The following is a 24,305-nucleotide window of genomic DNA, read 5'->3' as shown; positions in this document are numbered from 1 at the left end:
ACACACACACTCCTTTAGCCTTGGCCTGTGTTCAAGCACCCTGCTCTGATCCATGTCAATATGGCATCTTGGTGTTCAGTTTGATTAGAGCAGTCCACGTCTGTTATTGTCATTAGATATTTTTTATCTCTCGAACCCAAACAGATGGTTGCCATTTGATATGTCAGTTCAGCAGTGGATTATAACTGTAGTTCAGAGTGTAAGATAAACCATGTAGACCCCGTCAGCTCATTTTATTGTTTGCTCTTATATGAAATGGCAGTGTAATTATTCATATATTCCTGTGTGCTAGGATGTTATCTACTTATCATTAGTTTCATGAAATGAAATGTCAGTCCACATGTTGACTTAAGCTGAACAATACTGGATTTATCATTAATGTACGATACTGTAAGTGACTTTTATTGATTCAGTGGTCCTGTATGATTTTGTCGGACATGTAACAGGTTAATGAATACACATCCTTGAATATTTCACACACTTTGAAAGTACCAGCAATATGGATCCCACTTTATATCTGGTGTCTTTAACTACTATACTTAAGCATTTGATACAATGTACTTGTTTTTGCATTGTACTTGTATTTAAAGTACCTGTGTTTAATTACATTTGTAGTAGGGCTGTCACTGTCGATTATTTTGGTAATCGAGTAATCTAACAATTTTTCTGTAAGTGAGTAATCGGAAAAATGATATAATAACTCAGATTGCATAAAGTTGTCGAGGTGAAGTCACGTAATGCTAAAATGCATTAATTAGCTTAAGTTTTGATGTATTTTATGATTGAATAACGACAACAACAATATCTAAAGCCAACAGACACCCAAAGCAGTTCTATAATCTAAAAATATGTATATTCAAACTGACAGAGATTGGCTTCTCCAAGTGTGCCCAACTTTTTAAATGCTAAATCTACCTTTTTCTTTAACTAGTTCAACATGATCTACCCATTTTAGTTTAGAACTCAAATATGGAAAAACAGGCCATGGAAATAAAATATTTTATCTTTTCAGAAAAAAAAAAAAATGTCTGCCCACCAATCTTGTTTGAGGATAAGTTATATATGTGGTTAAACTATGTTATAGAGATATAAAGCCATTTTATTAGTTTTTTTAAACAATCACCTGCACGCAAAATGGAATACAATATTCACCTGAGATACATTTTTTCACTCTTGCGTTGAGCTGCAGTAGTTGCAGGCATTGATGTGCGTGTGCTACATGCAGTTAGTGAAAGCTTGTCGCTTGTCACATACCATGTATAATGCCCTTAAGCATCTGGACATTCAGTTACTTGCTGAGTAAAAACTTAAGAATTTCACATGTGGAGATATCCATTTCTCCCTCAGGTAAGACAAAGTTTTATATTGTGTCTGTTGGGCGCGAGACGCGCAGCTGTGACTTTAACAGCAGAATCACGTTGAGCTTTGAATGACAGCATACAGACAGACCTGCAATTTTACTCAGTAAATAAAGTTCTCTGGATTCCCACACTGAGTTTTACCTGTAATAATGGCCATAAACTATAGAATATTTATCTGAAGTGGGGCATTGCGGTCTGTTTTTTAAACAATCATCACAGAATCTAATTTACATGAGGAGAAAGATTGCATTACATTCAAATGGTAATTAATTTACACAACAGAACTCAAATGATAATTTGCTGAAAATAACCTTCTTATAGCTCATCTTGATTCAGTCAGATTTATTGAACAGAATGTATTTGTGCATCCGTAACTGCGTGTACATGTAACTATGTGTCTATGTAACTTTAATCAAATCCGACGGACATCTTTTCATGACATTATTTTATGTTGCTTCATAAAAGCCTATATTGCAAAACGTTTATGTAGATAAATAGGTTTAGATTGCAGATTGAGATTTTTCCTGAGTTCAAGCTGTCCTGCGCAGCAACGAAGGACTCAACTTATCTTGTGCATCTGGACACGCAGCACCGCAATCGCATGCAGATGAGCTTACCGTTTGTGTGTCCCCGGCGGGTTTGTGAAAACTGGATGATATCTTTTCAAGTGCTGTTGCATTGCTGAAGTGATGTTTTTTAGGTCCTCCAATCTCCCGAGAAAAAACAGCATTTTCCACACCGTTCATTTTACACCAATTCGTGACCCTTCCGTTCGGTTTGTTCGGGGCCCCGCCACATTCCAGCATAGACAAAATTGTCGGAGGACAAGAACTGTCTTTGGGACTACCATACCTGGACTTTGGGACTAAGTTTAAGTTTTTTCCTGTTTTCCTATATTTTTTATTAATAAATAACAATTCATGACTGTTGTGTGATTATTATTCATGATATATACATTTGTGGGGCTACATAAGCAATCAACTGTGCAAACGAACACTTAGTTGTTCTGTATATTTGTTCAGACAATGCAAGTACAAATACAGGATTTCTGCTGCCCTCCCTGACCACTGTTGTAATATTACAACGTGTCATTAAAAAATTACTAAAACGTAAAAACTTTTAAAAAACGTTTTTTTCTGCATCAGAGGCCTCCTACAACAACATCTGAAAGGTAAAAAAAAAATGTCTGCTCATTTATTTTAAAATTTAGGGTTAAAATACACAGGGTTAAGGTCCTGTTTTTCAAATCTAAAGTGAAGCTCTGTCACGCAGCTGACACCTCTTGTCGTTATGTGTTCGCATCCTCATCTGTGTACTGCATCACTTCCACCTTATTTTCAGTTTGTCGATTCTGCAGTTTTGTAATCGAGGAATTTTTTTAGTTGAGTAATCAAATTAAATCGAGTAATCGTGACAGCCCTAATTTGTAGTTACACTGTTAACCTTACCCCTAACCTTAAACCTAACCCAACCCTTACCCTAAAACCTAACTCTAACCCCTAACCCTACTCCTAAACCTACCTCAAACTTAGTAGCAGCAAATGTGAATCCTGTGAGAATTTTAAAACAACATGTAGTTACACAGTAAATGCATTAATTTGTAGGTATTTTAATGTTAGTACATAGTTAAAAAGCACCTAATATAAAGTGTGACCTCAATATGCGTACATTATTGATCTTTATTATTATTATTATTATTATTATTATTATGAATAATAATAATAAAAATAAAATGCTGCTTAAATAATTGGTCCACATACATTAGCCTAAATAATAATCATTTACATTTTCAATATTCCAAACTTTTGGAAATGGGGTGTTTCAGTTAACAAACAGCACTTTTGGGGCATTTTCAACAAAATTTGACTGAAGTACCCATTTAAAGCAGTTCTTTTCTTGTATGCCAAAGGAACCCGAAAGTGCCGCCACCAAGTGTTTGTTTGTAAACAGTAACTTCGTCTATAGACATTGGGGACACATCCCAATATTCAGATTTGTAGTCAACTACTACTAATTAGTAGTCAACTAAGAAGCAAACAATTTGAACTTTCATTTCAACTGTTCCTCGCTGGTGGAATGACCTGCCAAACTCCACCCGAGCAGCTGGTTCTCTAACATCCATCAAAAAGCATCTAAAGACACAGCTTCTCTGTGAGCACTTGACCCAATCCCTTTAGTGCACTGTCTTCTTATTAAAATTAAATAAATAAATAAATCTCTCATCCTCCTTGCTGCTATTACAGCACTTGTGTTACTACTACTGTAATGAAACAATGCAAAATACAGTTCCATAGCTGATACATTTTCTCATTCACCCACCATTTGCTGGTTTGGCAGAAAATGGTTTTCCACCATTGTTTGTGGAATGTGCTTTACAGTACTGTCCTAGACTGACTGGCTCAGACATATGAGCAAAGTTGGACTACAGGGGAGCATTGGTACATTTTTTTTTTTTTCAGCCACGCCTTTAGGACCAAAAACCAGGATGTCATTCGTCTTCCCCTTTCTTCTCCTCTTTCACGCTGCTGACAATTCTCTCTTGCTGTTCCTCTGATGACAGTAAGTATGTGTCACTACGTTTGATTTATGAGACAGTACAAACACTCGCAGATCCCAATATGCTCCCTAACAAGACCCTAACCCCTCCCTCCACCTTCCCTCCTCTGTTTATCCTCCTTTTCTGTTCCCCCCGTACCCCCAGGGAGACAAAAGTGGTGAAGAGGGTCTGTCCCTTCGCCTAATCCCCACCTGGAGGCTTTGTCCAAGGCCCCATCTTTTCAAATATACACACACCCTTTTGTATATTGTTGCATATGCCCCTGCTTTTCTGATACATTTTTGAATCTATTGAACATATTCATGAGTATGACCATGCTCTCATTGTGTATGCATACACTTTTTATATACATCAAGGCATATAAACACATTTGTGTGGACAAGTACCCCTTTTCTTGCACTGTATCAGTTTAATCCTATTGGTTGGTGTGCGTCTTATAGACTGGTTGTATTCCCTCAGCGGCTGGAGTCTATATCCTCTCATATGTTGAGAGGGGGAGAATAAGAGGCCAAATAAAGGGTTTAACCTTGGTTTAAAAGGAAATGGTATGATGCTTTCTAGACAGCCTCCCACCGCTGATACATTTACATGTAGTTGAGTAGGTAGACATGTCCTCTGTTTGCTGTTTTTTAGGTTGAGCATTGAGAGTTAGGTTTTATATATCAGCTTAACATCTCATAAGACAAATTACAAGAATGTTTTTTACTCATTTCATTTTGTAGATATGTTTTACTAGGGGGACAGTCATGCAATTGGCCAAATCTTTTTTTGGTTAGCTGAAAACAGGCTGTGGTTTATAGTTGGGTTCCACAAATATAGACATTTAGACACTAATAGGGCTGAAAAATCATGCCATAAAAATCTGGTATAAAAATTGGCCTATATATATGTTTTAATAATTTTCTTATTAGTATAAACACATGTATTTTGCAATTTATTAAGACAGTTTTGTTTTTCATTATAAATTATCTGCATAACAATTTGAGTTAAAATTGTATTTATTTAAACATTAACATGAATATCAGAACTGTGTAGTATTTGGGTTGTTTCCCTTTTCTTTAATGACACAAGTTTGTAGAAAACCTAATCCATTATCCATGTTTTTCCAGCATGATTTGAGTGTTTCAAAGTGCATTTTTTGTGCTTCAGTGGAAGCAAGTGATCTGACCTTTTGTACCAACGAGTTTACATTGTCAGTGTCACTAATTTGCATGTTTGATTTCAAACCTTGAAATAGTACATCTTAAATGTTTTTATATCTCATTTTACATTATTACATTTCTTCTTTTTTTTTTTTTTTTTTTAAATCCTACAACTTTTTGTTTATTTCCAGGTTTAAATTTAGATTTTTAATCCCAGATTTTCAGTGTTGACATTTGGACTCCACTGTGTATTGTGCACCCATAGTTTATAGCCAGTTTATCTTCCACTTCTGCTCATTCATCCAGGCCCTTTGGGCTCTGCTTCAAGGTGAGGGGTGCCACCCACCTCGGTTTCACTCACTATCAGTGAGGGTCTGGAGCTCACCTGCTCCTGATAGGATAATTCATCAATGTTAAGGGGTAGTGGTGGCCCCAGCACCACCAAGATGCCACTGTTGGGCCTTTGAGCAAGGCCCTTGACCCTATCTACTCTGACCCCAGCTTAGCTGGGATATGCAAAAAAAAAAAAAAAAAAAGAATTTCACTCTATATGTTCAAAATTTGTAATGTGTGATAAAAAATTAATAAAGGACCAAGTCTTTGACTGTAAACCAGGGATTATTATAAACTCAGATTGCAGCTCATCTGATTTGGAAACCGGAGACAATAATCCTATTCTTTAAGCCTAATCAAATATCTCTCTTATCAGCTGTGTGGTTCACCTTCATGCCCTTTATAATGGAGCACTGAAGGCCCAGTTAATCTAACTCTCTGTCTGCCGTGCAATTCCGTGATGGCTCAACACCGACCCACAATGCTTAAATATTAATAAAAGCATTCTTCCTCCCCAGCACTCCTTTATCATTGCTGTCACTCTCAGGGGCACAGCAAGTGTGCGTTATTGTCACACACTTTTGATTTCAATTAAATTGGGCACACAGGGATAAAGAAAGTGTCGACAAGAGAGGAGAATATATATCTGTTAAAACGAGATGCATGTTTGAATGTGTGCTGCGGGTTGATAAAAGATTAAAAGCACAGAACATTAGTTTGTCGGCACTTTGTTGAACAACCAGTTCAGCCATGCCGTTCAGCTGAGAACCTCTCTGAAACCTGCTGTTGTCTGTCTTGCTGTAACACACGATAAAGGTTCGGGTATGGAAGGAGGAGACGGGGAAGCAGTGGCACACTTCAGGTAGGCTTTTATTTTCTGCTTTCAATATATTTGAGGGCAGACTTCTCAGCGCTTTTCTTTTTCAGTCAGTTCAATGTAACAAAAACTCTCAGTTAACAAACATCTCAATCTTCAGCTTCACAATAAAACAATAAGGCACACCAGTCGCTGCACTCGTGTTACTCTCTCTCAGCTCTCTGGCGTGTTTTGGATGCTTTTGAGGTCTCTCCCTGCTATTACTGTAACAAGAAACAGCCATTAGAAATCATGTCAACCAGCTTGACGAGCCACACCACTCCCTACATCTTTGATAATTATTAATTATTGCTAATAACCAAACCCGCTCCTAAATGTAGCGCACTACATTTACTGGAGCCCCATATGAGGATTTAATGAGTTAGATTATTAGATTATTATTTAATTTTAAATATTAATTAACTAAAGAAATAATTACCAATTATTTCTGATAGTAACACTGATCTAAACAACCAGTAAAGCCCTACACTTGATATGAATAATACAAAAAATATCAGTTATATGAAAGCTTTTTCTAAGGAGAGGACTATAGGTGTTTTGTTTTCTTCATAAAAAAACATAAATTTGGGACAGTATATACCAGTAGACATGATAAACTTGTAGAAATTTGCTTACCAGTATACATTTTAGATTATTATCTCTATTGCGGTAACACAAAATTGCTACACAAGAAATGTGTACAGCACATAACACGTACGCACTATGTCAGATAAATGGAGTGAGGCGGTGCAATTGCTTATTCCTCAAATTCATTTCAATGAGAAGATGAGAGGAGATTATGAAGGAAAAAGTGTGTCTTCAGTTGTGTGGAATTGGTTTGACTTTAGAAAACAGCATTTTTCAAAGTTTGTACATTGTGTATGTCGATATATAGTATAAAAATATCCATGTGCGTGTCTATCAGTGGTCAGGGCTTCATGTGAGACTGAGAAAAAAATATGAAACACATGGTTTTTCACTGATAGCTGCACATGTCATTAGATGAAAAGCATGTCTAGAACGCAAGAAAATGTCACTGAATCTGCTTCTGAGACCGGAAATTTTGCTTGAGCAACCACCAAGTCAAATTCAATGAGATTCATCCCGTGCTCCAAACATGCCTCCTATTCAAACACGCGCAGCTGTTTTGTGCAAGTGTTGCACGGACGCGCAATCTGAAACACGCAAATGCGTTTGAGTATTGAAGTCATTCCAGTCCCTTCATTTGTGCTCCTGTGACAGAAAAAGTGCAGATCACACCACTACTCATTCTGGTTTCTTTCAGTGTCATGTGGGTTTTTGAAATACACATCAAAACCCTTTCTAAAATTCAGATCGAATGATGTTTGATATTAGGAAACAAACCATCCAGTTCGAATGATGTTTGATATCAGGAAACAAACCATCCATACCGTATTTTCCTTCAGATATTTTATATTATCTTTATATGGATTACTAAAAACATCAAGAACCTATTAAATGTTTATTTATGGATACGTTTTTATTTATATGTTATTTTCTTTGTTGCTTTGCTTTGAGAAGATGTTAAGTTTCTTGAGGAAAGTTAATAATAATAATAATAATAATAATAATAATAATAATAATAATAATAAGTATAATAAAAATAAAAAGAAGACGATTAGTGCACATCATCAGACTGAAACGTGGCATTTTTTTTTTTTTACTTTATGTTTGTCAACTTGAAAATAAAGAGAAAATTATATAAGATGAAGTAGTTTTCATTTATAAAGTATTTAATTCACTGACTGCAATACTTAAAATTACACATTGCGACATAATATCTAATTACGGCTTAATATCTTATACAATTTTATAGATTTTTCAGAAAAAAAAAAAATCTAAATTCAAAATTGTTTAGAATAATGTCACATGTCAAATGCATGTGTCCACATTTCATTGTTTTCCTAAAGCCACCGGGTGGAAATGGACCCATGGTGCTTGGGCCTGTCATCGCTGCTTGCAGCTATATTATATTTTATGCTTTCTTTACCAAAAAAAGTAGATTTACAATTTACAATAATGAACACTTTTCACATGTTGTGGTAATGCTTTTCTTGCTTTTTTACCAGCATAAATCTAGTAAACTTAATTTGTTTTTAATTTATTTATTTATTTTTATTTTATTTTATTACATTACTTTGTGTTATATTATTGTGACATTCATTTATATATATATATATATATATATATATATATATATATATATATATATATATATATATATATATACAGTTGTGCTCAAAAGTTTGCATACCCTTGGAGAATTGGTAATATATGTACAATTTTTAAAGAAAACATGAGTGAGCAGGCAAAACACATTTCTTTTATTACTTATGGAATTCATATTCAACTGTAGGTTATAACAGAATGGCACAATCATAAAACAAAACATGGCAACAAAGAAAAAAATGAAATGACCCCTGTTCAAAAGTCTGCATACCGTCCTGGTTACTTGCGTAACCTCCGTTCCCTGATGGAGGGAACGGGGAACGAGACGTTGTGTCGATGTAGTGACACTAGGGGTCACTCTTGGGAGCCCAAAACACCTCTGGTCTTTGAAAAAAGGCCAATGAAAATTGGCGAGTGGTATTTGCACACCACTCCCCCGGACATATGGTATAAAAGGAGCTGTTATGCAACCACTCATTCAGGTTTTGTGCTGAGGAGCTGAGACAAGGTCCCGGCCATTTCAGCGGGTGAAATGTGCGATGTTTTGGCAGGGGAGGTGGAGCCAGGGCCATCCTTGACAGCTCCACGTCATAATGACGAGAGAGGGGGAGAGGCTGCAGCCCCTCCCCTTCTCAGGGAATTCCCTGAGGGAGATTTCCCTTTGGAGCAGTCGCGAAACAAAACCCTCAAACATGCCTTCGAACAAGTGAGAGTCATCAATGGTCAACAACTCCTGCTGGACATCGCCCTTTCATACCCCTATTTTGCAATTATAAGTGAGCGGTTGTATAGAGTGATGCAGGACACTCAGACAAAAGAAGATACAACCCAGCTTTTGATACCACTGAGCCGTCGGGAAGTGGTATTCCAGGCGGCTCATTATAATCCCATGGCGGGTCACTTAAGAGAAAGGAAAACACTGAACCGTCTAATAGCCTGCTTCTATTGGCCGGGCATTGGCGGCGATGTCCGCAGGTGGTGTGCGGCATGCCGCGAATGTTAGCTGGTTAACCCACTGGCCACACCAAAAGCGCCATTGCGCCTTCTTCCGTTGATCGAGGTCCCCTTTGAAAGAATTGGAATGGACCTCGTCGGGCCATTAGAACGGTCAGCATGTGGACATCGCTTTGTATTGGTCCTAGTGGACTATGCAACATGATATCCGGAAGCAGTGCCTCTTCGCAACATCTCAGCATGCAGTGTTGCGGAGGCACTCTTCAAAATAATCTCCCGAGTAGTGATTCTGAAAGAAATCCTCACTGATCAAGGCACAACATTTATGTCATGGACACTACGCGAGCTGTACGAATTATTGAGCATTAAATCGATTCGCACCAGTGTGTACCATCCACAAACAGATGGCCTGGTGGAATGATTTAATAAAACCCTTAAAAACATGATTCGTAAGTTCGTGCATGACGATGCTAGAAATTGGGATAAATGACCCCCTGTTATTCGCAGTACGAGAGGTCCCGCAAGCCTCCACTGGCTTCTCCCCATTTGAGCTGCTGTATGGGCAATGCCCACGCGGTGTGCTTGATGTATTGCGAGAAGCCTGGGAGGAGGGACCTTCAAATAGTAAGAATGGAATTCAATACGTTCTTGATCTTAGAGCCAAACTCCACACATTGGGACAACTAACACAGAAGAATTTGCTCCAAGCTCAAGAAGTGCCGACTGTATGACAGGGGAACTCAGCTAAGGGAATTTGCACCGGGAGATAAAGTGCTTGTATTACTTCCCACATCAAGCTCTAAATTACTCGCCAAGTGGCAAGGGCCCTTTGAGGTCACACGACGAGTGGGGGATCTCGATTATGAGGTTAAACAAACCGATAGAGGGGGCACACATCAAATATACCACCTCAACCTCCTGAAATTGTGGAGGGAGTTGGCCCCTGTGATGTTGGCTACAGTAGTTCCGGAGAGGGTGGAGCTCAGACCCGAGGTGAATTCAAAACATAAACAGTTCACCCCGGTCACTTGATGAGACCACCTCTCACCGAGTCAACTCGCGGAGGTTGTCAGGTTGAAACAGTAGTTTGCGGATGTGTTCTCCCCTCTACCGGGTCGTATGATTTCCCGTGAAAAAAACGCCTTCTCCACACCATTTGGATTACACCAGTTTGTGACACATCCGTTCGGTTTGTTTGGGGCCCCGGCTACGTTTCAGCATCTCATGGACCAAATCCTCAGACCACATTCAGCTTACTCCGCTGCATATTTAGATGACATCATCATTTAAAGCAATGATTGGCAGCGGCACATGCAACATCTGAGGGCGGTTCTGAGATCGCTGCGCCGAGTGGGACTCACAGCAAACCCAAAGAAGTGCGCGATTGGGCGGGTGGAGGTACGGTATCTGGGGTTCCTCTTGGGCCACAGGCAGGTGCGTCCCCAAATTGATAAGACAGCAGCGATTGCGACCTGCCCGAGGCCCAAGACCAAAAAGGGGTTGAGACAGTTCCTGGGGCTGGCTGGCTATTATAGAAGATTCGTACCTAACTATTTGGACGTCACCAGCCCGCTGACTGATCTCACTAAAAAGGGAGCTCCAGACCTGGTCCAGTGGATGGAGCAGTGTCAGCAGGCGTTCACGCAAGTTAAAGTCGCACTTTGCGGGGGGCTGCTTTTACATTCACCCGATTTCTCTCTCCCTTTTTTTTTACAGACGGATGCTTCAGACAGAGGGCTGGGGGCCGTACTCTCGCAGGTGGTGGAGGGGGAGGAGCACCCGGTGCTGTACATTAGCCGCAAGCTCTCATTGAGGGAAACTAAGTTCAGCACCGTAGAAAAAGAATGTCTTGCCATCAAGTGGGCGATCCTCACTCTCCGATACTACCTGTTGGGGTGGGCCTTCACCCTCTGTTCCGATCACGCCCCGCTCCAGTGGCTCCACCACATGAAAGACACCAACGCGCGGATCACCCGTTGGTATCTGGCTCTTCAGCCATTTAAATTTAAGGTGGTCCACAGACCGGGGGCGCAGATGGCTGCTGCCGATTTCCTTTCCAGAAATGGGGGGGGGGGGGTCAAGCAAGAGGAAGAGGTAAGGGCGCTTGCACCTGAGCTAGATTATATCTAACACCTGTCTCTAATTACAGTGAGCACGGGGAGAGCGGCATAAAAAGCCACACTGCCAGCAGACAAGTGAGAGAGCCTGGGTCCCCAAAGTTATTACCGTGAAGCTGATTATTATTGTGACACTGAAGAGATTATTATTGTGAAGCTGAGAATTTATTATTGTGAAGTTGAAGAGATTATTATTGTGAAGCTGAGAATTTATTATTGTGAAGTTGAGATTAGTGTGGTCATTAAAAAGCCTTACCTGTGAGTGGAGCAACCTGCCTCCCGTGTCCTCCTTAACGACTGTCTCTACAGGAGGTTACGCAAGTAACCAGGACGTTCCCTATCTGTCACTCACTCGACGTTGTGTCGATGTAGTGACACTAGGGGTCCCTATACGAAACGCCACAACTGGCCAAACTGTGTTACATGAACTGGCGGTGTGTGACGGGCAGACCATTGTGTGCCTCGTAGCCAGCGCACCAGGCCGACACGTAACCTCCCCCAACACTGTTATGAATGTCGAACGTCCCTTCGGGGACAAGTCGACTGCCCAAAAGATAGAGACAGGCTAGCCCAGTCGTGGCCTCTTTTCCTCTCTTTTTTCTCTCTCCCCAAAAAAAGAGTTAACTGACTGGGGCCACCAGGTCTATGTCGGGGGGGGTGCCACTCCCAAGGGGAAGACACCACGGAGACCACACCCCGCCCAGAGTGGGGGGGCGGGGGTATTTTGAGTGGAAATACATCACATGGTCTTTCCGAGCCTTGCCAGAAGTATGTCATGTGGAGAAGTCCCATGGTAGGCCCTACCATATGGGGGAGGAGTTTCTACAAACATGGTGACTGGGTCAGAGGGGCCTCTGGCCAAGGAAGATGCAGTTTACCAACAGGGAAACTAATTAGTGGAAGATATACATCGCATGGGGTTACCTATGGGGAACCAACACGTGCGGAGCACCTACCCCAGTACAGGGCTTAGTTAGCACATGTACTGAGCTGGCAGCAAGTTTCCTTGTAAACTCGTCTGCCACAGGGCTCGGAGAAAGTCATCCAGGGAAAACAGTTTGTGAACACTACTGGGAGTCAACAGCGCACGTCTTCAGCTCAGGGGAGGTGAAAGGTGCTATGTGCAAGCAATACACCCGGCCAGCTGTCCCGGACTTACCTGCTTGTGCCTGCCACTAAACGGGACGAAACCGGTTCCACCCGGAGATTGTAGAACCTCGCAAAGGTGTTGGGTGTTGCCCAGCCTGCTGCTCTGCAAATGACTGTTAGAGAGGCGCCACTGGTCAAGGCCCAGGAGGCCACCACACTTCTGGTAGAATGGGCTCATAGCCCTGCCGGGGGTGGCACGTCCTGGGCGTGATATGCCATTGTTATGGTGTCAGTGAGACAGTGGGCGATCCTCTGCTTGGAGACAGCGCTTCCTTTCCGCTGTCCACCAAAGCTGACAAAGAGCTGCTCAGAGACTCTAAAGCTCTGCGTGCGATCCAAATAGATGCGTAAAGCGTGCACCGGACACAGCAACATCAGGGCTGGATCTGCCTCCTCCTGGGGCATCGCTTGCAGGTTCACCACCTGATCCCTAAAAGGGGTTGTGGGAACCTTTGGCACATAGCCCTGTTGGGGGTCTCAGGATCACGTGTGAGTAGCCCGGACCGAAATCCAGGCACGTTTCGCTGACAGAGAATGCTTACAGGTCTCCTACTCTCTAGATGGAAGTGAGCACAGTCATGAGGGCAGTCTTTAAAGAGAGTGCCTTAAGCTCAGCTGACTGCAGGGGCTCAAAGGGGGCTCTCCGTAGACTCTGAAGAACTACAGAGAGGTCCCATGAGGGAATGAGGCGTGGTCTGAAGGGATTCAACCTCCTGGCTCCTCTCAGGAACCTGATGATCAGGTTGTGCTTCCCTAAGGACTTATCATCCACTGTGTCGGGGTGTGCCGATATAGCGGCTACATACACCTTCAAGGTGGAGGGGGACAGCCACCCTTCCAACCTCTCCTGCAGGAAGGAAAGCACCGATCCGACTGCGCATCTCTGGGGGTCTTCGCATCGGGAAGAACACCACTTAGCGAACAGACGGCACTTCAAGGCATACAGGTGCCTCGTAGAGGGGGCCCTAGCCTGAGTGATTGTGTCTACCACTGCGGGTGGTAGGCCACTCAAGCCTTCCGTGTCCCGTCCAGGGGCCAGACATGGAGATTCTAGAGGTCTGGTCGCGGGTGCCAGATGGTGCCCCGCCCCTGAGAAAGAAGGTCCTTCCTCAGGGGAATTCGCTGGGGGCTGTCGCGAGGAGCGTGAGGTCCGAGAACCACGTCTGGGTGGGCCAGTAGGTTGCTACCAGGACGACCTGCTCCTCGTCCTCCCTGACCTTGTACAGGGTCTGTGCAGGTAGGCTCACTGGGGGAACGCATATTTGCATAGTCCAGGGGGCCAGCTGTGTGCCAGCGTGTCTATAACGAGAGGTGCCTCGGTCAGGGTGTACCAGAGCGGGCAGTGGGAGGATTCTTGGGAAGCAAACAGGTCTACCTGTTTCTGCCCGAATCGACTCCAAATCAGCTGGACCACCTGAGGGTGGAGTCTCCACTCTCCCCTGAGGGTAACCTGTCACGACAGCGCGTCCGCTGCAGTGTTGAGGTCGCCCGGGATGTGAGTGGCTCGCAGCGACTTGAGGTGCTGCTGACTCCAGAGGAGGAGACGGCGGACGAGTTGTGACATACAATGGGAGCGTAAACCGCCTTGGTTGTTGATGTATGACACCGTTGCCGTGTTGTCTTTCCGAACTAACACATGCTTGCCCTGGATCAACGGCCAAAACCTCTGCAGGGCGAGCAGAATTGCCAACAACTCGAGGCAATTGATGTGCCAACACAGCCGCGGGACCATCCAGGAGGCTGCTGTGTGCCCATTGCATACAGCGCCCCAGCCTGTTTTGGAGGCATCTGTCATAACCACGACATGCCTGGAGACCTGCTCAAGGGGAATGCCTGCCCGTAGAAATGTGAGGTCGGTCCAAGGGCTGAAGAGGCGGTGACAGACCGGCGTGATGGCCACGCAGTATGTCCCGCGGCATCATGCCCATCTCGTGACTCGAGTCTGGAGCCAGTGCTGAAGCGGTCTCATATACATCAACCCAAGTGGAGTGGCCACCGCTGATGATGCCATATGCCCCAGGAGCCTCTGAAACAGTTTCAGTGGAACTGCTGTCTTCTTTCTGAACACCTTCAAACAGGTCAGCACTGACTGTGCGTGCTCATTCGTGAGGCGTGCCGTCATCGAGACTGAGTCCAACTCCAAGCCGAGAAAAGAGATGCTCGGAACCTGGAGGAGCTTGCTCTTTCCCCAGTTGACCCGAAGCCCTAGCTGGCTGAGGTGTGAGAGCACCAGGTCCCTGTGTGCACAACACATTCCGAGAGTGAGCTAGGATTAGCCAATCATCGAGATAGTTGAGGATGCGAATGCCCACTTCCCTTAATGGGGCAAGGGCTGCCTCTGCGACCTTCGTGAAGATGCGAGGAGACAAAGACAGGCCGAAAGGAGGACCTTGTACTGATACGCCCGACTCTCCAGTGCAAACCGCAGGAAGGGTCTGTGTCGAAGATTCGAGATGTGGAAGTACGTGTCCTTCAGTTCTACCGCCGCAAACCAATCTTGATGCTGGTTGCTCACTAAAATGCGTTTTTGCGTCAGCATCTTGAACAGGAGTCTGTCTAAAGCCCGGTTCATTACTCGCAGGTCCAAGATTGGCCGCAACCCACCGCCTTTTTTCGGTACAATGAAGTAGGGGCTGTAAAACCCCTTCTTCATCTCGGCCGGTGTGAAAGGCTCTATCGCACCCTTCCGTAGGAGGGTAGCGGATCCCGTGCGCAAGGTAGCACCGTTCTCGCCCTTCTCCGAGGTGAAGTGGACACTGCTGAACCTGGGCGGACACCTGGTGAACTGAATCGTGTAGCCGAGTCGGACGGTCCGGACCAGTCATCGCGATGGGTTGGAAAGCGTAAGCCACGCGTCCAAGCTCTGGGTGAGGGGGACCAAGGGGACAATCTCATCGGACGTACTGGCAGTTGGGGCCTCGCGGCGGGGCGGAGCCTGAGGTGCCAGGCCGTGTCTTGGCCATGCTGAGTTCTGGGACATCGAAGCACTTACCTGGCTCCTTGGGACCACCTCCGTAACAGCCTGGGATGGGGGAGGAAGAGGCCTGTCCTCGTGACCCATGGAGACCGTCACATTGGGGGTGGATTTGTGCCATAGCTGGGCACGCAGGGGCAGGGAGACCGCCGCTGGAGCGCCAAACCTGCCAAAATGGAATGGTGGACGGTGGTCGTGATGATGGTCGTGCGCACCGGGTATGTGACCCAGGGAACAAGGAAACCGCTCTTTTGCTGAACTCTTGGGTACCGCAGCATGCGGTAAAATTAAATGAAAAGGTTACAAAAGATTCTTCTCCTGGCCCTCCACCGGGGGATGGAGTGGTCTGCTTACCAGCTCCAGAGCAGCAGGTTTCATCGTCCCTGGGTCACCAAACCATCAGGGATGACGTAAACCTACAGGCCTTGGACAAGAGCTTTGGGCGCCCGCGCCAGGTGGCTGCACCCTGTGGGCATAGGTGCACCACGAGCGCCTTATCCACCGGGGGGATCACCGAATAGCCCTTGGCCGCCCCATCATCGAGGGTAGTGAGGGCGGGGGAGCTGAAAGATCGGGACAGGGCAGTAAAAGGTGCCTCCCACGACCTTCTCAGCTCCTCGTGCACTTCTGGGAAGAAAGGAACTGGGGCGGGACGTGGCTGTGAGCGGCGCCAAGAGCCCAGGAACCAATCATTGAGCCGCGAGTGTTCAGGGGAGAGTTGAGGGTTCCGGGAAAGCATGTCCATCATCTCCGCGTCAGCCTGTGACTGGGCAACTTTACCCGAGGGGGGGAGCCCACTCTAGTGCAGTTGTGTCACTACATCGACACAACGTCGAGTGAGTGACAGATAGGGAAGCTTAGTTCTTAATACTGTGTATTGTCCCCTTTAGCATCAATGACAGTGTGCAGTCTTTTGTAATAGTTGTCAATGAGGCCCCAAATTCTTGCAGGTGGTATAGCTGCCCATTCGTCTTGGAAAAATGCCTCCAAAATGCCTCCAGGTCATGCAAAGTATTTTGTCGTCTTGCATGAACCGCATATTTGAGATCTCCCCAGAGTGGCTTGATGATATTAAGGTCACTAGAGTGTGATGGGCACTCCAGAACCTTCACCTTTTTCTGCTGTAACCACTGGAGGGTCAACTTGGCCTTGTGCTTTGGGTCACTGTTGTGCTGGAAAATCCAAGAGCGTCCCATGCGCAGCTTTCATGCAGAAGAATTCAAATTGTCTGTCAGTATTTTCATTAACATGCTGCATTCATCTTGCCATCAATTTTCACAAGATTCCCTGTGCCTTTAGAGCTCACACACCCACAAAACATCAGTGAGCCACCACCATGCTTCACAGTGTGGATGGTATTCTTTTCACTATAGGCCTTGTTGACCCCTCTCCAAACATAGCGCTTATGGTTGTGACCATAAAGCTCAATTTTGGTCTCGTCACTCCAAACTACAATGTGCCAGAAGCTGTGAGGTGTGTCAGGGTGTTGTCATTTGTGACATTGGCGCAGTAAAGGCTTCTTTCTGGCAACTCGACCATGCAGCTCATTTTTGTTCAAGTATCGTCGTATTGTGCTCCTTGAAACAACCACACCGTCTTTTTCCAGAGCAGCCTGTGGGTTTTTCTTTGTATCCCGAACAATTCTTCTGGCAGTTGTGGCTGAAATCTTTCTTGGTCTACCTGACCTTGGCTTGGTATCAAGAGATCCCCGAATTTTTCACTTCTTAATAAGTGATTGAACAGTACTGACTGGCATTTTCAAGACTTTGGATATCTTTTTATATCCTTTTCCATCTTTATAAAGTTCCATTACCTTGTTAGGTCTTTTGACAGTTCTTTTCTGCTTCCCATGGCTCAGTATCTAGCCTGCTCAGTGCATCCACGTGAGAGCTAACAAACTCATTGCTATTTATACACAGACACTAATTGCAATTTAAAAAGCCACCGGTGTGGGAAATTAAACTTTAATTGCCATTTAAACCTGTGTGTGTCACCTTGTGTGTCTGTAACAAGGCCAAACATTCAAGGGTATGTAAACTTTTGATCAGGGCCATTTGGGTGATTTCTGTTATCATTATGATTTAGAAAGGAGTGGTGGTGGCGTAGTGGACTAAAGCACTGAACTGGTAAGCAAAAGGTTGTTGGTTGGATCCCCACAGCCACCACCATTGTGTCCTTGAGCAAGGCACTTAACTCCAGGTTGCTCCAGGGGGATTGTCCCTGTAATAAGGGCACTGTAAGTCGCTTTGGATAAAAGCGTCTGCCAAATGTATAAATGTAAATGTAGAAAGGAGCCAAACAACTATGTGATAATAAATGGCTTCATATGATCACTATCCTTAAATAAAAGACAGTTTTTTTGGATGATCAGTCATATTTTCAAAATCAATGCCAAAATTTCACAATTTTTGCCAGGGTATGCAAACTTTTGAGCACAACTGTATAGTTGTGCTCAAAAAAAAAAAAAAAACAAAAAAAAAACAAAAAAAAAAATATATATATATATATATATATATATATATATATATATATATATATATATATATATATATAAATATTTGAGCTTGCAAAGAATTAAAACACATCTACAGGGCCAACAAATGTAAGATATAGAGACATCTAGAGGTCGACCAATAGTGGAATTAGACAGTACCGATAACTAAGGTGCTGGAAAAGGCAGATAACATGATATGATAGTTGTTTAAAAATGATTTATTGAATGTTAATAAAAATTAACATTTTAGTCTTTCCTTAATATTGAAGGGTGCAGACACAGAGGCTACAAGAGTCCAAAAATGAAGAAACTCCCAGATGCAGTTTAATGTGCAACCAAAATCCCATTAAGCAGGAAAATTACGATTTGGTGCATAACGCTGAACTTTTAACAATCAAAAGCCCCAAAACCACTGGGGACACTTATTTTGAAATGACAGAGGCTTAGTTCTGTTACTGTGCTCTAAAGTTAAGTAGGCTATTTACCAAAATAAGCTTTTGTTGCCTAAGGCTATATATTTCACCAGCTGAGATTTAAAGAAATATTTTTCTATGCATGCCCTCACTTCTAATCCAAATATGCATTGAAGTGGGAATAAAAATATGGATAAATATTGTTAATGATGACAGATTTAGATTTAGTAAATCTCCATGAGGTGTCAGTGATTGTTTGTATTTCGCCTCTAGAAGCCGCTGTTATACTGTGGAACCAAGCCGTTCTAACTTTAGAATCCTCTAGTAAGTTCATTTATCTAGTAACAGTTCCAAAAGCAACTGTTGGCACCAATTAATTGGTAAACCCAATATATCGGTCTACCTCTTGTGACAACGAAGCACTGGCCCAATAGGGCAAGTGACAGTTCCCACAATTAGCCCTGAACTCACTCATATTGGCCCCAGGCCATCCTTATTGCTGATCTCTGATATGGTCAGATGTTATATGTGTTTTATCTCACTAAATTGCTTCATTACATTTGGCTCTGACAAATGGAGCTTGTTACTTGTTACTTATGTTACTAATGGTGTTACTAAATTCCACTTCCCTTACACAGATAGCCAGTACCAAACACTTAGACAGGTCCACTAGTCATCACAAAAGAAATTGCATTTCCATCTTACAAAATCCACTTGACACTGAAGATGCACCATCATCCAAGCCTTTACTGAAAGGAACAAAATGTGGACATGCCTTTTTAGACGAAAATTGGTTTGGGGGGTAAAACATTTTATTTGAATAGAAATCGTATTTCAAGGCTATTCCTCACTTGAAGTCGGTGTAATTCTTATTTTCTCTCATAGAAGATATTGATTCAGTCATGTTACGAATGGCTGGGTAATTTAACTTGCGACAAGATGCTTCTAAGATAGTTTTAATGAATAAAAAGATGTCACATGCTTAAAAGGTTAGTGCATTTGATAAATACATGATTGTGGAACTTTTGAGAGCAATCTGTTGATGGCAAAGTCAAACCACGCTTGAGACTTTGTGCAAGAAGAATGTCTGCAGCAAGTTCAAAAAATCTATTTGTGGATTTACTGCCATTGGCATTTTGTTCCTCTCAGACTGGCTTCACACTGTTTCTCTGGTTCAGTGGACTGGGTCAGACCGTATGTATATAAAAGCACTGCGAGGAGATTCAGGTGAACAAAGTCCTCATTGGCACCATTAATATACCTTGCAAGCATTGTACAGCAGCCTTTCCGGCTCCTCATTAGTTGACTTTAACCTTTCACAGTGACCCATTATGGATCATTGTTGACCCCAGGATGGGGTGTCTTATAAAGTTACCAGGAAACTACGATTTAAAAGAAGACAGAGGCCTTGGTGCCAATTTAAGTGCTCTCTTAAACTCCAAGCTTAGGACCGTTGCTTGGAGACTAGTGCTGCCCCCTGATAGTCGACCAAAGGTTAGTCGATGAGAAGAGTCTTGGTCGACCAAGTTTTGATTGGTCGGTTGGTCGCAGAAAAAACTACACATAAAAAATTACGAACACCGGTATTAGCGCTGGTCGGATGCTAGGTGGTACTATGGGGTAATTTTCATTAAGCAGGGTTGGGGTTAAGCCTACACAATAAAGCAAGACACCTTGATTTCAAACTTAGAACTTTATTTTTTATTTATTTTTACTAAAAATTCAAATGAAACTGGATAAGTGCAATTAAAATGTGTGTGTGAAAAGATGGTTTTACAACAGTTGTCAACATCTCTCTGGCAAAGAACCTACTTCATCTGTGCATTCTCTACCAGTTGGATATTTCGTTATCTGGGAACATACATCATGTGTGTGAATACATTTGTTTTGTTCCCTCCTTCACGATATAATAAATAAAGTGAACTGAACTCAAAACACCTCCTGAGCTGAGATGTCGGAGGTCATTTGCAGCACTCATAGACCTTGGGGTAAGCATACCGCCAAAGCTGTGGCAAAATGGCTTAAGGACAACAAAGTCAAAGTATTGGAGTGGCCATCATGAAGCCCTGACCTCAATCCGATAGAAAATTTGTGGGCAGAACTGAAAAAGCGTGTGCGAGCAAGGAAGCCTAAAAACCTTACTCAGTTACACCAGTTCTGTCTGGAGGAATGGGCCAAAATTCCAGCAACTTATTGTGAGAAGCTTGTGGAGGGCTACCCAAAATATTTGACCCAAGTTAAACAATTTAAAGGTAATGCTACCAAATACTAACCAATTGTATGTAAACGTCTGACCCACTGGGAATGTGATGAAAGAAATTAAAGCTGAAATAAATCATTCTCTATACTATTATTCTGACATTTCACATTCTTAAAATAAAGTAGTGATCCTAACTGACCTAAGACAGGGAATGTTTTCTACGATTAAATGTCAGGAATTGTGAAACAAACTGAGTTTAAATGTATTTGGCTAAGGTGTATGTAAACTTCTGAATTCAATTGTACATATTTTTTAGTAAAAATATGTACAATTGAATTCAGAAGTGTACATATTTTTACTAAAAAATGTAAAAAATGTAAACTTCTGAATTCAATTGTACATATTTCTTGTATATCGCCCAGCCCTTGGAGGGAACAAAACGAATGTATTCACATACATTCAAAGTCATTAACCTTCCGAAGCAGCAAAACTGTGTCTTGGGATGAAAGGTAATAAAACACCAACATTAAACCTGCAACAACCCACAATAAGTGATGTATTTGCCCGGACAACGAAATACCCGACCGGTAGCCCATGATGGAGAGAATGCACGGATGAAGCAGGTTCGTTGCCAAAGAGATGTTGCCCTTCACAACTGTTGAAAAGCCATCTTTCAAAAAGTTACACACATTTTAATTGCACTTCATTATTTTTTTTTATTTTTTTATTTTTTTTTTCAGTTTCATTTGAATTTTTTGTTAAAATAAATAAAAAATACAGTTCAAAGTTTGAAATCAAGCTGCCTTGCGTTATTGTATAGGCTATTGTTTAATGAAAATTACCCTATAGTACCACTTAGCATCCAACCAGCAGTAATACCAGTGTTAGTCGGTTTGAACGTGAACACTGCACCGGTATGAACATTTATATATCATGGCAACTTCTGACAGTATAAGAGTTGACTTAAGATCAGATTTCAGGAAACACAGAGACATACATAGTCAAAATGTGCCAGACAGGAACCATAAACCTTGGCTCCACTGTTGAAATATAACAATCTTAAGTAGGGATGTGCAGAACTAGATATTTTCAACTACATATTAAAAACTACATGGGTGGTTTTGGGTTCACCTGACCCCAATGGGTTTTTTAAGGAGTGTTTATCCAAAAAAAATAATCCTTTGTTTGAACTTGATTCAATCATGGACAATAGTTCCACATGTTTAAAATTAATTTTCTTAAATTAAAATGACCATGTAATTTCAACTTAAATACTACAAGTAGAGGGATCCTAACTGAATCAAGTAAACCCAATTTTATATGTCAAAATAACTCAAATAAAACTTTTTTAGTGAAGTGCAAGCTAGTGACAGGAAATGTTAGCACGCTTAATACATTCTGGCGGGAAGCACTACTTAAGTGCAACGTGGACACTATGCTATGGTTAGTACAACGTTTGCTCAATGGATAAAGCAATAAGTAGAATACTCAAAATTAGTGCCCGACCGATATATCGATATTAGCCTTTCACCGATATATTGGTATCGGCATATATTTTACTGATATGCGCCGATATGAAAACTTTTTTTTCGAAAACAATGCTTTAGAATTGGTGTCATAGCGTGGTTTGTCCAGCAGAGCACACTCCATCTCCATTGTGTACAGAGCTGACTCTGATCTGACGGTGGCTCTGCAGACAGGGTGGAGTTGAGCGGTGTCTCGGTAAGTTAACTAGTTTGTGAAATACATACTGGAAACTTAATAAACAATGACCCTATCATTTTCCCTTTTTAATATAACTAATATAACATTAACCTTGTCCCTGACAGCCATGTCACTCATGTCTGTTTGCTGTTAGCCAGCTATAGTTTGTCAGTGCAGTCAGTAATGTAGTAGATTGAAAGGTAAACATCAGAGCATCTTTTTGCAGCTCAACAGACAATGGTGCGGTGGTGAATTGTGTCTGATGAGTGTTGATTTCATGCTATGTTGTTACCTAGTTGGTGAGACACAATGCTGGAAAGTAAAATAAACCACATTTACTCTCCATGACGAGCTTATAGCTAACTAGCTAATCACGGAGCTACATTCATTGTTGTCAGCTGAGTGGAAGCTAATGAGTAAACATGTATTCACCAAACTGTTTTGTTCAGGATTCACAGCTTGGTACCCCCCTCAACCGAACAATTCCAGTCATTGCATTTATAAAATGTAATACTTAGAATTCTGGTTTTCCACCATTGAAAGTTTCCCCTGAACTTGTATAGCAGAATACGGTGTAACACTGCTGCTTATCTGTTTATCTTGACTCGGCAGTATTAATATAGCCAGCATTTGACATACTAAACAGTACTGATGTTTATTTAGCTATTTATTTTATTTTATTTATTCTTTATTTAAATGGTCAGCATTTGACTGATACTAAAAAGTACTGATGTTTATTTAGCTATTTATTTAATTTTTATTTATTCTTTATTTTAATGGTCAGCATTTGACTGATACTAAACAGTACTGATTTTTATTTAGCTATTTATTTTATTTTTATTTATTCTTTATTTTAATGGTCAGCATTTGTCTGATACTAAACAATACTGATGTTTATTTAGCTATTTATTTTATTTTTATTTATTCTTTATTTAAACGGTCAGCATTTGACTGATACTAAACAGAACTGATTTTTATTTAGCTATTTATATTATTTTTATTTATTCTTTATTTTAATGGTCAGTATTTGACTGATACTACACAGTACTGATGTTTATTTAGCTATTTATTTTATTTTTATTTATTCTTTATTTAATCGGTCAGCATTTGACTGATATTAAACAGTACTGATTTTTATTTAGCTATTTATTTTATTTTTATTTATTCTTTATTTAAACGGTCAGCATTTGACTGATACTAAACAGTACTGATTTTTATTTAGCTATTTATTTTATTTTTATTTATTCTTTATTTTAATGGTCAGCATTTGACTGATACTAAACAGTACTGATTTTTATTTAGCTATTTATTTCATTTTTATTTATTCTTTATTTTAATGGTCAGCATTTGACTGATACTAAACAGTACTGATGTTTATTTAGCTATTTATTTTATTTTTATTTATTCTTTATTTTAATGGTCAGCATTTGACTGATACTAAACAGTACTGATGTTTATTTAGCTATTTATTTTATTTTTATTTATTCTTTATTTAAAAGGTCAGCATTTGACTGATACTAAACAGTACTGATGTTCATTTAGCTATTTGTTTTATTTTTATTTATTCTTTATTTAAATGGTCAGCAATTGACTTATACTAAACATGCAGTACTGATGTTTATTAAGCTATTTATTTTATTTTTATTCTTTATTTTCTCAGTGTTCATTTCTAGAATTTGTTGACAATGTAATAATAATAATGTCAAATATTCTTTGATAAAAATATTTAAGAAAGCAGCCTTCTGAGTACCTTTGCATAGTCATATCGGTGAAAAATCGGTGAAAAATCCACATAGAAAAGGTCTGTTTTCATTCCAACTCAAAAATTAAATATATCAGCCACCATATCGGTAATCAGTGA

At 41.4% G+C, this 24,305-nt stretch overlaps 1 protein-coding gene and 1 long non-coding RNA gene across 2 annotated transcripts in view; both read left to right on the top strand.

Moving 5' to 3' along the window:
- The window catches only part of LOC127440510 (heparan-sulfate 6-O-sulfotransferase 1-A), a 255,869-nt gene that overhangs the window by 59,554 nt on the left and 172,010 nt on the right, over nucleotides 1–24,305 (top strand). The window lies entirely within an intron of this gene.
- The window catches only part of LOC127440512 (uncharacterized), a 57,713-nt gene continuing 39,383 nt past the window's right edge, over nucleotides 5,976–24,305 (top strand). The window contains exon 1 of the long non-coding RNA XR_007897143.1: nucleotides 5,976–6,255. This is a non-coding gene — a long non-coding RNA (uncharacterized LOC127440512). The remainder of the gene's footprint in view (nucleotides 6,256–24,305) is intronic.

The sequence above is a fragment of the Myxocyprinus asiaticus genome, chromosome 5 (genome assembly GCF_019703515.2).
Source record: "Myxocyprinus asiaticus isolate MX2 ecotype Aquarium Trade chromosome 5, UBuf_Myxa_2, whole genome shotgun sequence".
Taxonomy (NCBI): Eukaryota; Metazoa; Chordata; class Actinopteri; order Cypriniformes; family Catostomidae; genus Myxocyprinus; species Myxocyprinus asiaticus.
Note: the sequence above shows the minus strand (reverse complement) of the source record. Positions and strands in the feature narration are given on the sequence as shown.